This window comes from Athene cunicularia (genome assembly GCF_003259725.1).
Source record: "Athene cunicularia isolate RWA chromosome 18 unlocalized genomic scaffold, athCun1 chr18_part1, whole genome shotgun sequence".
Classification (NCBI taxonomy): Eukaryota; Metazoa; Chordata; class Aves; order Strigiformes; family Strigidae; genus Athene; species Athene cunicularia.
Window position 1 is genome coordinate 4,749,208 of NW_020799123.1, and position 12,106 is coordinate 4,761,313.

Genomic DNA, 12,106 nt, shown 5'->3' on the forward strand with positions numbered 1-12,106 from the left:
TTTCAAACATTTGCAATCTTGACAAGGCTTTCTTGCTAAGACGATATGAAATAATTTTCATTATATGCCAAAAATAGTCTGTAGAAATGTTGAAATTGTTAAAAATCTAGACATGGTGCTAAAATTCAACTGATTATGCTATCTTTCTTTTTTGAATTTTTAATTCCTTTCCTGCTATCCTTCCTTAGTTAGTGGTCAAGCCTAACTTTACCTCAAAGTTGAGCCCTGTGAGACACAGCTTGTGGCTGATTGCGTCTGATGGGGGAGATAGGAGCTTTTGCTGGAATCTTGCTTTTAATCTCTATGCATAAATTAGGAAAAATTAAGGTTGTGTGGGCTGTGCAGCTGGTCATGGCTTGACCATGATGTGATGCTGAGTGAACACTACACCAAATAGTGCTGAGTGACAAGAAAGGGCCTGGTGGCTCTGCTGGCAAATCCTACCCATGTGAACTAAGGATGACTCTTGGGAAAAGCTATGGTAGTTCACAGTGGATGTGGAAATGGCCTAAAAAGACCAGAGTCATTGGTTGCCTGGATTTGAGAGCTGGTCAAAACTTTATTGCCTGAGCTTTTCTTCCTGAAACAAAGTTATGAGAAGTTGTATATAAAATTGTTGTATACTGGGCTTGCCTAACGCAGATGATAACTTGCTCTGCCCATATTCCAAGTCATCCAGAAATGATGCAAACATGCTTTGGGCAATGCTGAGCTAATCAGCTGGTTGAAATACTCTTATTTTAGCTTCAGTCAGGTGCCAGGTTATGGCATCCTTGTTTCTTCAGGATATGGGGAAAGCAAGCACACATCTGTCTGCAAAGTGCTGTGCCAACAATCCTGGGCTGATGATAGGCGGAGGATCTATGGCTCTGCAGAGCAAACAAGACTGCAGGTCCAGCTTGGGGAGAGCAACGGGGGAGCAGCAGCTTGCCCCTTCCCCTCAGCACCATGAGCCATATTCCTCTGGGTTTTGAGTCAGAAATCTTGCTGTGCTGGATTGGATTGCTCTGTTGGATTTTCGCGTCCATGCGTCACAGAAGACGCAGCCATGTGTTTCATTAGCTGGAGGTGTGCTTGGTGACGTGCTGTCAGCACGGGCTGGAGTTGTGTTCCTGTCAGCGAGACATACCTATGGGTGCCAGTCGCTGACTGAAGAGTAGACTGGCTGCCAGTGTGTTTGCATTTATGCATGTGCCATTGCTCAGCGGATTTAGTGGTAGGTGCAGTTGTAGTCACTTGATATAACTGAAAGGAAATGCAGGTTCCTTTTTCTTAATATAACCCCAGGAGCTCTGTGCTTCTGGGCACCCTGTTGATTACAGGAGCCGATATCGAGACTGCCAGAGCTGAAGCCCAGGGAGGCAGTGACGACCCTTCTAAAGGGCTGGGTGGGTCACTTGGCTGGCAAGGGTCACTTGCACACTCAGTGTCATTCTGGGGCACGCTTTAGAGTAGCATTTATATATTGTTATTGGGGGCAGACTTGGCAACAGGTCATCTGAGGGCAGCCATCCACCGGGATAGCCAGATTGCCTTGGTTGTCTTTAAAGGCTTTATCCCAAGAGGCAGCTGTCCTGTTTGAAATCCAGCCAACAGGCAGGTGGGATCCCATATTCCGCTGCCACACCCTGGTGCCCACAGGCCCCAGCCCACAACCTGCTGAAATGTTTGCGTCAGCTACGGGGATGTCAATGGCTTTTGGACAGGCTGGCGCTCAGCTCTGTTCAGTGTCCCCCCAACTCCTCCCTGGCCAGGCAGGAACCAGAAACAAGGTGTGAGTCTTCAGATTTCCTTCCAGGAGGGCAGGTCTGAGCTCTCAAGAGCTCTTCCTCCTGTAACAGATTAGAATATGCTGAACTATGAAGACTTGTCTTAATTAATGCTTTAAATAAGGTTACAGATAGAGCTGGGGAAATAATCAATAGTGAATCATCTGCTCAGCAAATTCAGCTCTTTTCTGCAGTGAGTTATCTGTAAACAGCTTGCAGTTTTCTCCATTCATTCATTATTTAGAATTATTTCCCAAATAATTCCTTCGAATTGCTTTTGGTCTGCAGCTTGTTTGCAAGCAACATGTTGAGAGCATCTGATACTCGCTAGTCAAGCTGTGATCATTAGTTTTCGGTGGGACGAGCAGGTTATGTGGCCTCGTGCTGGGTCCTTGAGTGGAGCAGCCCCACTCTTACTGTCGTCTTTAATGAATTCAGAATAGCTTTGGGCAAATGTTCCCTGCTCCTTGTGTGGCATCCCCACTCCCCGCCAACAGCCTCATTAGTTAAGTCCTTCACTAGGAGACTCATCAGGGTGTAAAGGCTGCAGCATGGATTCAAACTCCATCTCTTCTGGGTTTTTCCTGAATTGGTCCCCATATGCTGTATTGGCTTTATCAGTAGCAAGAACTTCAAAGTAAGCAGATCTTAGTGGCTGCTGGTGTTTTCACTGTAACGAGCCTGCGAGACAGTGGTGAAAATGCCAGAGGCCATCTGGCACCACATTCAGTCCAGTCTTGCCCTTACAGCCCCAGTTAAACCTTGTGAACTGGCCCCTGCAGCCAAAGACCAACTCTCATTTATACACGTTGCTGTGTCCAAAGCGGCTACAGCCCTGGAAGAAAATCACCAACAATTCCAGGGCTCTTGCTGTGTCCCTGGGTTGCAATATGCCTTCCCCTGTTATTATCACCACACCATCACAGCTCCAACAAGGCTGTGGCGGTTTTGATGATTAAAAGGATTTCTGCTTGATAAGAACTGGAGTGAAACTCATTTCAGGTAGCAGCCAAACAGCTGCTGGATGGTACACAGTTTCATTTACTGCTGACACAAACTGGATTGTTTTAAGCAGAGGACGTAAATAGGCTCTGACATAAATCAAAGAAAACACCAGCTGCGGGTCAGCCACACTCTGGGGATTCACTTCTGTGTATCTGCTAAGAAACCAGACAGGAGGAGCCTGCTGCTCTCCCAGATCGCTCAGGCAGGGCTGCAGGAGGGATTGCCCCGTGCTGGGGGATTTTGACAGCTTCCTTCCTCTTCAGCACGGTTATGGCCCACTGTAAGGCAGATCTTGGGATGCGGCTGCAAAAGACGAGCGCTGGCAGTCGGACTGAGGTATCTCCTGGCAGCATCACGCCGGGAAGCAGCCGGTGCTGGCGCGGGAGCCCAGCCCTCTTCTCTGGGAGTGAATGAAAGCCTTGATCATCTGATAACTGAATTGAGGAGAAATTGTTATCTGTTGCCCCATGGGACATACCTGTCACCTTCCCCAGGATTGCTCCTAGGAAGGGTCCTTCACCTCTCCATGGTGAAGCCACCACTCACCCCTTCCCACTGCCAGGACTGACAGCTTGCTGGGACCAGGCATCACCTCTGCTGCAGATGGCGATGTGGAGAATTTGGGGATGTAACAGAGGGGGTTTCACTATATAGAGTGACATAGTCCAGAGGTAGAGAGAGATTGCTCCAGATATCTTTTCTGTGGATGACAGAAGGAGGAGAAAGGAGTGCTGCCTAAAAATTAACAAATCCTGACCTCAGTGGTAAGATGAGCCCAGCACAAAGTGCCACCGAGCACCTGAACGGTGCTGCCTGCAATCCAGGAAGCATCCCCACAGCCAGCAATGGGGTCCTGGGGCTGCAAAGCCAGTCTGCTTGGTGCAGCAAACGCTGCCAACTTGCGGCCTCAGTCCCTCCACAACTGAGACTCAAGCAAAATAGAGACAGCCCCCTTGGCCTGCCTCTTCCCTGCTCCAAGTCCCCGCAGCAGCTGCTGTTCTTCACCACCCTGGTGCTGTACAAGAAGGGGGAGAGGGCTGGGTTGTTTTTTTTTTTTTTTCTCTCCTTAAGTCAAAATCAATGATGATGACAGAGTTATAAGGTGAGCGATGGGAAAGGAGAAGAAAGCACCCGGTGTCAAATTTGATGCAGGAGGCAGTTAGAGGAACCTATTACTAGTTCTGTTGCCTTAGGGTATGTTGGTGGGTACATAGGAGAGTGTAATGTCAGCGAAACAGGAGAGCAGTCTCTTTACCCTTGAACCCTTATCATTAATGTGGAAGGCATACATTGTCAGCTATTAGTCTGGAGGGGAGGGAGAATAGCACGCGAGATGTCTTAGTTTGGAAATGGAGTCTGACTCATCTTCGTCTGGTGTGTGAAGGATGGAGGGTTATTGTAACTGTTGTTGTTGTTGCTGTGATTATTATGAGTATTGTATCATTTGGGAGAAGATGGGGCTCTGAGGGCTCTGCTGCCTGTCACTGCAGCTTTTGATGAGTAAAGACTGAAAAGCACAGTGTGGTAAATGCTCTGGATGATTTGAGCCTGATTTCAAAGTGTGGTGGTGGAGTCGATGACAAGGATGCTCTGTGTGACCAGAGAGGGGGCAAGTCGGTGTCCTTACCCAGCAGTCACACTGGGCACTACCAAGGGGACGCAATTTGTTGTGGGAGAGACCTCACAAGAGAAATTAAATTAAAATGTAAGAAATTGGTCTTTATTCCTACTGCTGCCGTAGTCGTTGGTGGAGAATGAGGATTAGTGATGTGATGTAGGGAAGATTTGCAGGCACAGATTTGGGGTCTGGGGTTTGTACTACTCTTTCCCTGGAAATGAGCCCGAGTACAGGATCAGTCAGTCTGCTCTGAACTTCAGCAGCAGCTTTTATCCAAAGACACCAAATACTCTGTGCCACCTCAGATGAACCCATTTTCAAGGAGGCCAATGATGGTGGTTCCTGCAGGCTCAGGTAGAGAGTTGTTCTCCCACACCTCAGCTCTGTCTCTGACTTACCCACTTGATACAGTTTCCCTCATTTAGGAAGTGTAAATAATTCCTTTGGCTCTGTTAATCCCAAGATTACATGCGTAATTCCTGTTTGCATTAATGGGAGGATCTCTCTCAAATTCTCTGCATGTGAATGAGCATCACACGGGCTCACACACCGAGCCCAAGCGAGTCGCTGGTGCAGACACCTCCCCTCCTCCAGCACTGGCTGCGTTCAGCAGAGGATCTGAGAGGAAACACAAAATTAGATTTTTTGCCTCAGGACGTTCATTTTTTTGGAGGTACATTGCAAATGATGTCTATTATTAACTCCGGCCGTTAGTCCCTTCCTTCTCTATCTGGCTTTGCCATTGCAGCTTTCAGAGTCGTCTCCCAGGTGCTGCTGCAGCAGCGCACAGAGATGGAGAACATGGTCCTGCTCCATGAGGTGGAAGAAAAATGGGTTATGAGCAAGTAAAGCAAATCCATCCTTTCTGTGCCTTTTCCTGCTGGCATATGGTGTGTACAGACTCCCCAGAATCCCAGACTTTGTGTTCCTGGGAAGCTGCTTTACCCCAAGCCTTTTGTTCCCACACCCTGTCTAGATGGGAGAAAACAAAGTTGTCTGCAGCTCTGCTGGGGCCCAAATCCAAAAGCCAGGGGAAATCCTGAAATCTGCCCACACCACCGGGGTCACCCGGCAGTGATGAGGGCAGAGCCGAGGACTCGGCTCACTGCATCGCACCTCCTTGCTGTTGTTCGTGACTGAATCTCCTGCTGCTGCTCACAGGGGAAAATAATTAATTAAGCCAATTAATGAAGATAAATTGGAGTAGCAGCTTTGGAAAAATACCATCGGTCAACAGCAAGCCATTCCCCAGGGCTGGCTGTGGAGGCAGCAGTCTCCCGGCGGGGCTGCGGCAGGATGGAGCCTTGTCCTCCGGCACCACTTGCCTTTCCTCACCACAGCCTGGCCAAGGTGCCATGAGCTGGGAGGGTCACCCTGGAGTGACAACGGGCTGGGAGGGTCACCCTGGAGTGACAACGGGCTGGGAGGGTCACCCTGGGGTGACAGCCTGCAGTTGTGGCCAGGAGCCCTAGGTGGGAATGCTGTTGTGTTAGGAGCTGGGCATGTTTAAGGTAATAACAAAATAAAAGGGGGGGGGAAAAACCCAAATAAAAATAAAATATCCCTAAAATACCCCAAAAAACTGTCCCACATCAGTCGGTGCTCCCAGGACAGGCCCTTTAGCTCGGCACTGAGTCGGGCCAGTATGTGAGCATGGCGGGATACTGCTGAGGTGGCGGCAGACCTCCAGCCTCGGGGGCTGTCACTCAGCTCCTTCATTAGGAGGGAAAGAAAGTGCTCGAGAGCCTTTGCTTCCCACAGTGATTTTATTTCAAAGCTCTTGCAAATCAGGGTAAAGAGGATATGAGGTTCACTTTTGCGTGTGGGTTGCTGAATGTAAAAAAAAAAAAAAAAAAAAGTGCTCTTAATTTTGGGAATGATTTGGTAGTTGGGCTTTGGGGGATTTGAGAATGTTCTTGGAGTTGGGGTGACAGGAAAGTGGAAGAGCCAGAAAAACCTTTTATGTTGCTGTGAAATCTGTGTGCCATCAGTATCTGCTGGGAAAAAAAAAAAAAAGCAGTTAACTGAGCAGCAAGATTGGTTTTCTTGTATTATTCCAAAAACACGGGGCTGATATTTATTTCATTAGCTGGTAAATGAATTCCAAGAAGTGAGAGGAACCCCAGGATCAGGGACTTTACTTCATTTGGGATTGTGTGCAGCTAATATTCTGGTTAAATAAATACATTTTACTAATTGGATTACTCAGTGTAATATACTGCTGGATTTCCAACATGATGCTAATAAATTGTGTGAAGAACTTAATCATGTTAGCTTCCAAAAAAGCTTGTAAGAGATGAAATTAAAAAATAAGTAGAAGTTGACATCTATTGCATTTCACAGTGTCTTCATTTTCCTCATCCTTCTTAGAGTTCTCCCTACTGTAGCATGGCTAATGTGGATTTTTTTTTTAATCTGCCTGTGATCAGGGAGGACACAGTGTTAGAATAGGTCCTGTGGGATGGTGGCACACGGCTTGTGTTTGTTTCTTCTTCTTATGCTGATTCACATCAGGGTAGAGGGAGTGAGACCTTAACATAGTCTTCTGGAGCAAAGGTGCTACGGTTTATTTTCTTGGATGCCTGCAGAGGAAAATGAAGCTGGACTGAAGGCAGAGAACCCAACGCTCCTGAAAGGCTGAAAGGCTGATGCTGAGAACGCACAGCAAGCTGGTGGTGGGGTCTGGCCCTGGGGGAGAGGGATGTAGCCTCAGGCTGAGTACTTGACCCAGCACATCCCCTGGGTCGGTGGGGTTGGCACCAGCACCCCCTTGGCAGAGGGGAGGTGTTTAAGGGCAGCGCGGGACGGGGTGTGCTGTGCATCCGAGTCCCTCCACATCAGCAAAATGATGGAGCACATAGTGCTGTCACCATAATTCATCATTACTGAAACACCGCTTCCTTCACACTGCTACTCAATTCACCTGCATGTTTCCACCAGAAAGAGAAAATGGAAGAAATCCTTTTTTTTTCTTCTTCTTCTTCTTCTTTGATAGACATATACAGTGGGAGAGCAAATGGCTCTCCCTCTCCAGGAATTGGTGACAAATGGTCTGTTAAAAACAGATAACTTGTAGCCCTATCAACAGAACAACACCATGGGTTATACAGAGAGCTCAAGATGTATTATTTAAGCTGCAGCCAGCTGTCAATAGGGTCTGCTCTTTACTGAGAAATAAATGCCAGGCAAAGGGAGTTTTGTGGCTTGAGCCACAAGGGCCGAGGAGCCTGCTAATTGACAAAGTCTGCTCCGAGTATCTGGGAAGAAGGAGACCCTGCTTGCCTGTTACACAGGTCAAATGCAGTGCTCTGACACCCATGGTGTTATCTTGGGGTAAGGATGCTTGCTTGGAACCCAAATTATACCTCAGGTCCTTCCCTGATGGGTTCCTTCTGCTGTGCACAGACCTGTCACAGCCTCCCTGTGCAGTACAGGTTTTGTTGTGGTGCCAGTTCCCATGCGCTCCATACCAGCACATCCACATGATGGAAATAATAACGTGTGTGTTTGCCTTTGCAAATACCTCACCAAAATGAGGCTCCAGCACTAGGAGCTAAGGAGTTAAAAGACCCCTTCATTTGCTCACGAGCTGCCTATTTGGACTCCCCTAAATTTTTTGGATTTATTTGATGCATCAAATGGTGATAATTGTTGTATCAAAGGCACACATGAGGGAATAATTTGCCTTTCTGAAGTGCTGTGAGATCTTCACATGAAACGCTCGGCTGCTGTGATTGGCACTAAAAAGAAGGAATTGCCAATTCTTGTTACAGAGTTGGTTCCCTGGAAAGGTTTAGACATGTGGCTTTGGTTCCTGCATTTTGGTAACCAGAAATCCTGCCCCCCATCCCTCAGTGACCCCCCTGGTTTTTAGTGTGAGGCACAAGGTGTAAGTGAAGACAGACATTTCCACGGAGATAGCGATTCTCACGTGAAGGCAGAAGCCAGTGTACAAGCCAGCTTCTGTTCCCAGCTGCATTTCAGAGAGTCAAATCCAACACCCAGATCAAGCAAAGTGTCTGGGAGCAGCGGGGGCTCGGAAATCTGAAAAGTCCAGCCTGGCATCTGCGGTTGGTCCTTACAGACTCCGAGCCCTTGGCGGAGCAGCACTGTATGCAGAGCAACCAAATCTGCACTGCTGTGCCTCCCCTCTCCCCCTCCCATTTATATCTGCTCCTGATCAAAGTTTCTTTATTTTTTTAATTCCCCATTTAAAAGAAGTATTGTCTGCGTGAGGCCTCACCCTGCATTTATTTATATTTTCGCTCACAGTGGGATTTAAAAACAACAAACCAGCCCCTGAAATGGCAGCCGCTTCCCCATAACCTGAACCTCATTGAAATACTAATAACTAGGTTTTGATGCAGCTTTGTGGGTATTAATGCAAATGTTTTTCTGACTCTCCAGGTTTAATAGCAACAGCTTATACAACTCTAATTAGCATAACAAAATTCAGTGATGAGGAGTAAAATGCTTGTCTTGTTTGATGTTTCCTGGTAATTAGCGAGAATAATGATTTATGCAGCTCCTGGTTCTCAGCTCACAAAAGATGGCAGAGAGCACTCTCAGCAGTTAACTCCTGTCTTGTGGTGAGGACGTAACTGATGGAAAATACACATGCCTCTGCATGCCCTGAGACCCCGGCACGCTCACGGAGTGCGTTACTGGACACCTGAGCCCAGAGGCAGCCCAAGGCTCGGGGAGGTCTCCCTGCACACGCTCGCGTGTGTCGGTCCATGCGGAGTTGGACCTTAGGTGTTGGGTGGGCACACGTGCTCTCACCAGGTCCTAAATGGCCGCCCTGCCTTTTGGATAAGGATGAGCATCAATCGTCCAGAGCCAGGGCACGGCTTTTGGTTTAGAGATTGGATGTCTGTGTGTTTGAGATGCTAAGTTTTCCCTTTCGCATGCAACTGGGATGGTTTCCTTCTCTTATTGCAAATACTGGAGACAGAGACCCCCTGAAGCAGGTCTGTGGTGCTCTCTCAGTGCCATCATTCACATGATGAGAAGGCAAAGCTGCTGCTGCACAGCCCACCTTGGCTCATCCTGGCAGCAGTGCTCAACATCCATCCCCAAAGAAGCCTGTTCTCCATGCCTTTGGCTAAATGTTTGACCCAAGGCTTTGTAAAACACAGTGACAGGACTTGTGTGCTTCGTTTCAGGCCAGGAGGAGTTAAAGGTTAAAAGAAAAGAATCTGTTGCTGGTGTGGCATTTCCCAGGTTGCAGCCCTTCTGCTTAGCCTGTGTTTGCAGGCACAGGGCTCTGTCTCACCTTTAATGTATCTCCATAGCTATGAACCCTTCTCCATGGAGAACGGCAGGCTCTCCCCAGCCAAGAAGCCCCTTTCATCCCCTCTTTGCATAAGAGGGGAAGGATTAAAATCCACTGCTGCCCTCACTGCCATGGTGCAGCCCCAGTGGTACCCGCAGTGCTCCATCACCCACCGCAGGAGAGCTGCTGGGCACAGTCTATGCCGTGAACCTCTGGGGAAGGCTCTCAGCAGTCCTTCTCCTCACTGGTGCCATTAAATGTGTTATGAGTTATGGTCTTACTGTCCGGCCAGGCACATGAAGTCCTTGCATTAGCCACAGATTCTTATCTTTGCCTCCTGCCTGATCCCCCAACACCATCCTCTCCTTCCGAAAGCTTTCATTGTATTAACAGCTGTAAAGTAAACCATCCAGGGCAGTAAATTTTGAACTAGTAAAAAGAAACCCTCTTTTTATGTGGTATGTAGTTGGCTTTATGGAGGACAGTGCTGAAGGCACTTATTGAGATAAACGTTCTGGCTGAGTTTTTAAGAGGACTAAATAATGTTGGCCATTTGTGGGTATGTAAGATGACAAAATTAGGAGATAAGTTAAACTACCTGCTACTGAGCATCAGATGAATTTCTGTGGCAATCTGGAAACAATCTCTGACTGCGCGCAGCTCCTCAGGCAGGAACTTGGCCAGCGCAGCAGAGAGGAGAGCTGCCGTGTTTCTTAAGTACCAGAGCTTGGATGCAGCAGCAGACATGTCAGTAGCCTGATCCAATACAGCAAATCCTTTGTTTCCTTGCTAAGAAAGCTAATTTTGTGAAGCAAAAGACTGAATGATGCATAATCTGTGAGTGCCTCTAGTCTGTGGTGCTCCTGGGAGAAAGAAATTGTCATCTGAGGAATAGGGCAGATGCAATTGTATTTCCTCCTTCCCTCCACCCTCGCAGTGTTTCTGAAATGGCTCCTACCATGAGACACCCCGAGACAAGATGCATTCATTCATATTAATAACATTTGAGTATCTGCATGGGCAGGGTGGCTCAGAGAGAGGCATTCATGATGAGAATAATTTGGTCCAGCCAGCCTGTGCAAACCACTCCGGGGAAAAGCTTTCCCACCCTGAGAGCAGTGGGAAGCTTTCACTGTGTTGTTCGCCTAAGAAAGCACAAGCCGATCTGACAGGCTGCGAATGCCAGCGTGGAAATGTCCCCTCCATCCCCTCTGAGCAGGCAGCGCCTCCCTGCCCCGCACCGCCTCTCAGGGAGATCTGGGCTCACACTGATCCAAGCGATGCAAAACCCACTGGGTGGCAATGGTTCCCCCCGAGGTGGTGACCCCCTGGCCCCGGGGCCGCGCTGCCCAGCGCTGGGGTGCTCCAGCCCCGTCTCGCAGCCAGCTCAGGGCAGGGCTCCCTGCTCCAGGAGGAGGTCCCAAAGCACTGAGCTCCCATCGCTTCCCATAGCTTTTTCCAGCGTCTCCCACAGAGAAAATTCCTCCGGAGTGAGATCATGCCCTCCTCTCCAAGGGATGCCAGATCTGCTGGGGAGCTGGCGATGGGGGAGCGATCCTGCCTGCAGCCCCTGAGCTCCCGCTCGCCCAACTCCTGCAAGCTGTAACAGCATCCCTGCACTTTTCCTAGTGATAATTATTTGTTAGCAAATACTCAGCACGCAGAGGTGGCAAACTGTGTTGCTGCTTATCCTGTCTTAGTGGTTGCTTTGGCGTTTTTTCATGTTTGTGCACTGCTGAAGGATAACAGCATCCTTCAGTGAACACAGCCCCTGTCCTTGTACCCAAGCCCTGTTCAAGGTGAAGCATTGCAGAGCTGCTTAGAGTTCTAACCTGATGCAATGACCCTTCTGCTGAATCTCACTATACAAATGTTCGTTTCATGCAGGGGGGGTTTATTTGCTGTAGAAATAATTAAATTTTGGTAAAAAGCTTTTAAGATCTGTGCTTGGCTTCTTAGCACAGAGCTTAACCCTGAATTGCAGCTAGACCTGAGGTTGATCAGGAGAGCTCAGTACCAGCAGGAAAAGGACCCCAAGAGATGGATGGACAGAGCATGGTGTGGCCAAACAGTGAATACTCGTGCAAACATGGGTAGATATGTGACTGCATATTAAAAAAATTGTCTTTGCCATTGTGTGTCACCCAGCAGACAATGGCACATACGCAATTTAGTGCTGCTTTCTGTGGGGTTTCCAGAGGGTCACACAATCTATTGCAAAATATATTTTGAACCTTGTTCTCCTCCACATTTCAGTCAGGACACTCAAGCTTCCAGCATCTGCAAGACAGGGTTGCAATCTGCTTCGTAGCATTGGAGTTCATGAGTTTCCACAGGTCTAGAGGGCTCTGCAAGTTGTGGATGCACCCGTAACAAGTGATGTGGGCTTCAGAAGGTGTGTGGGGCCTGAGGTGGTGGCACAGGTTGGATTGGGGGGGG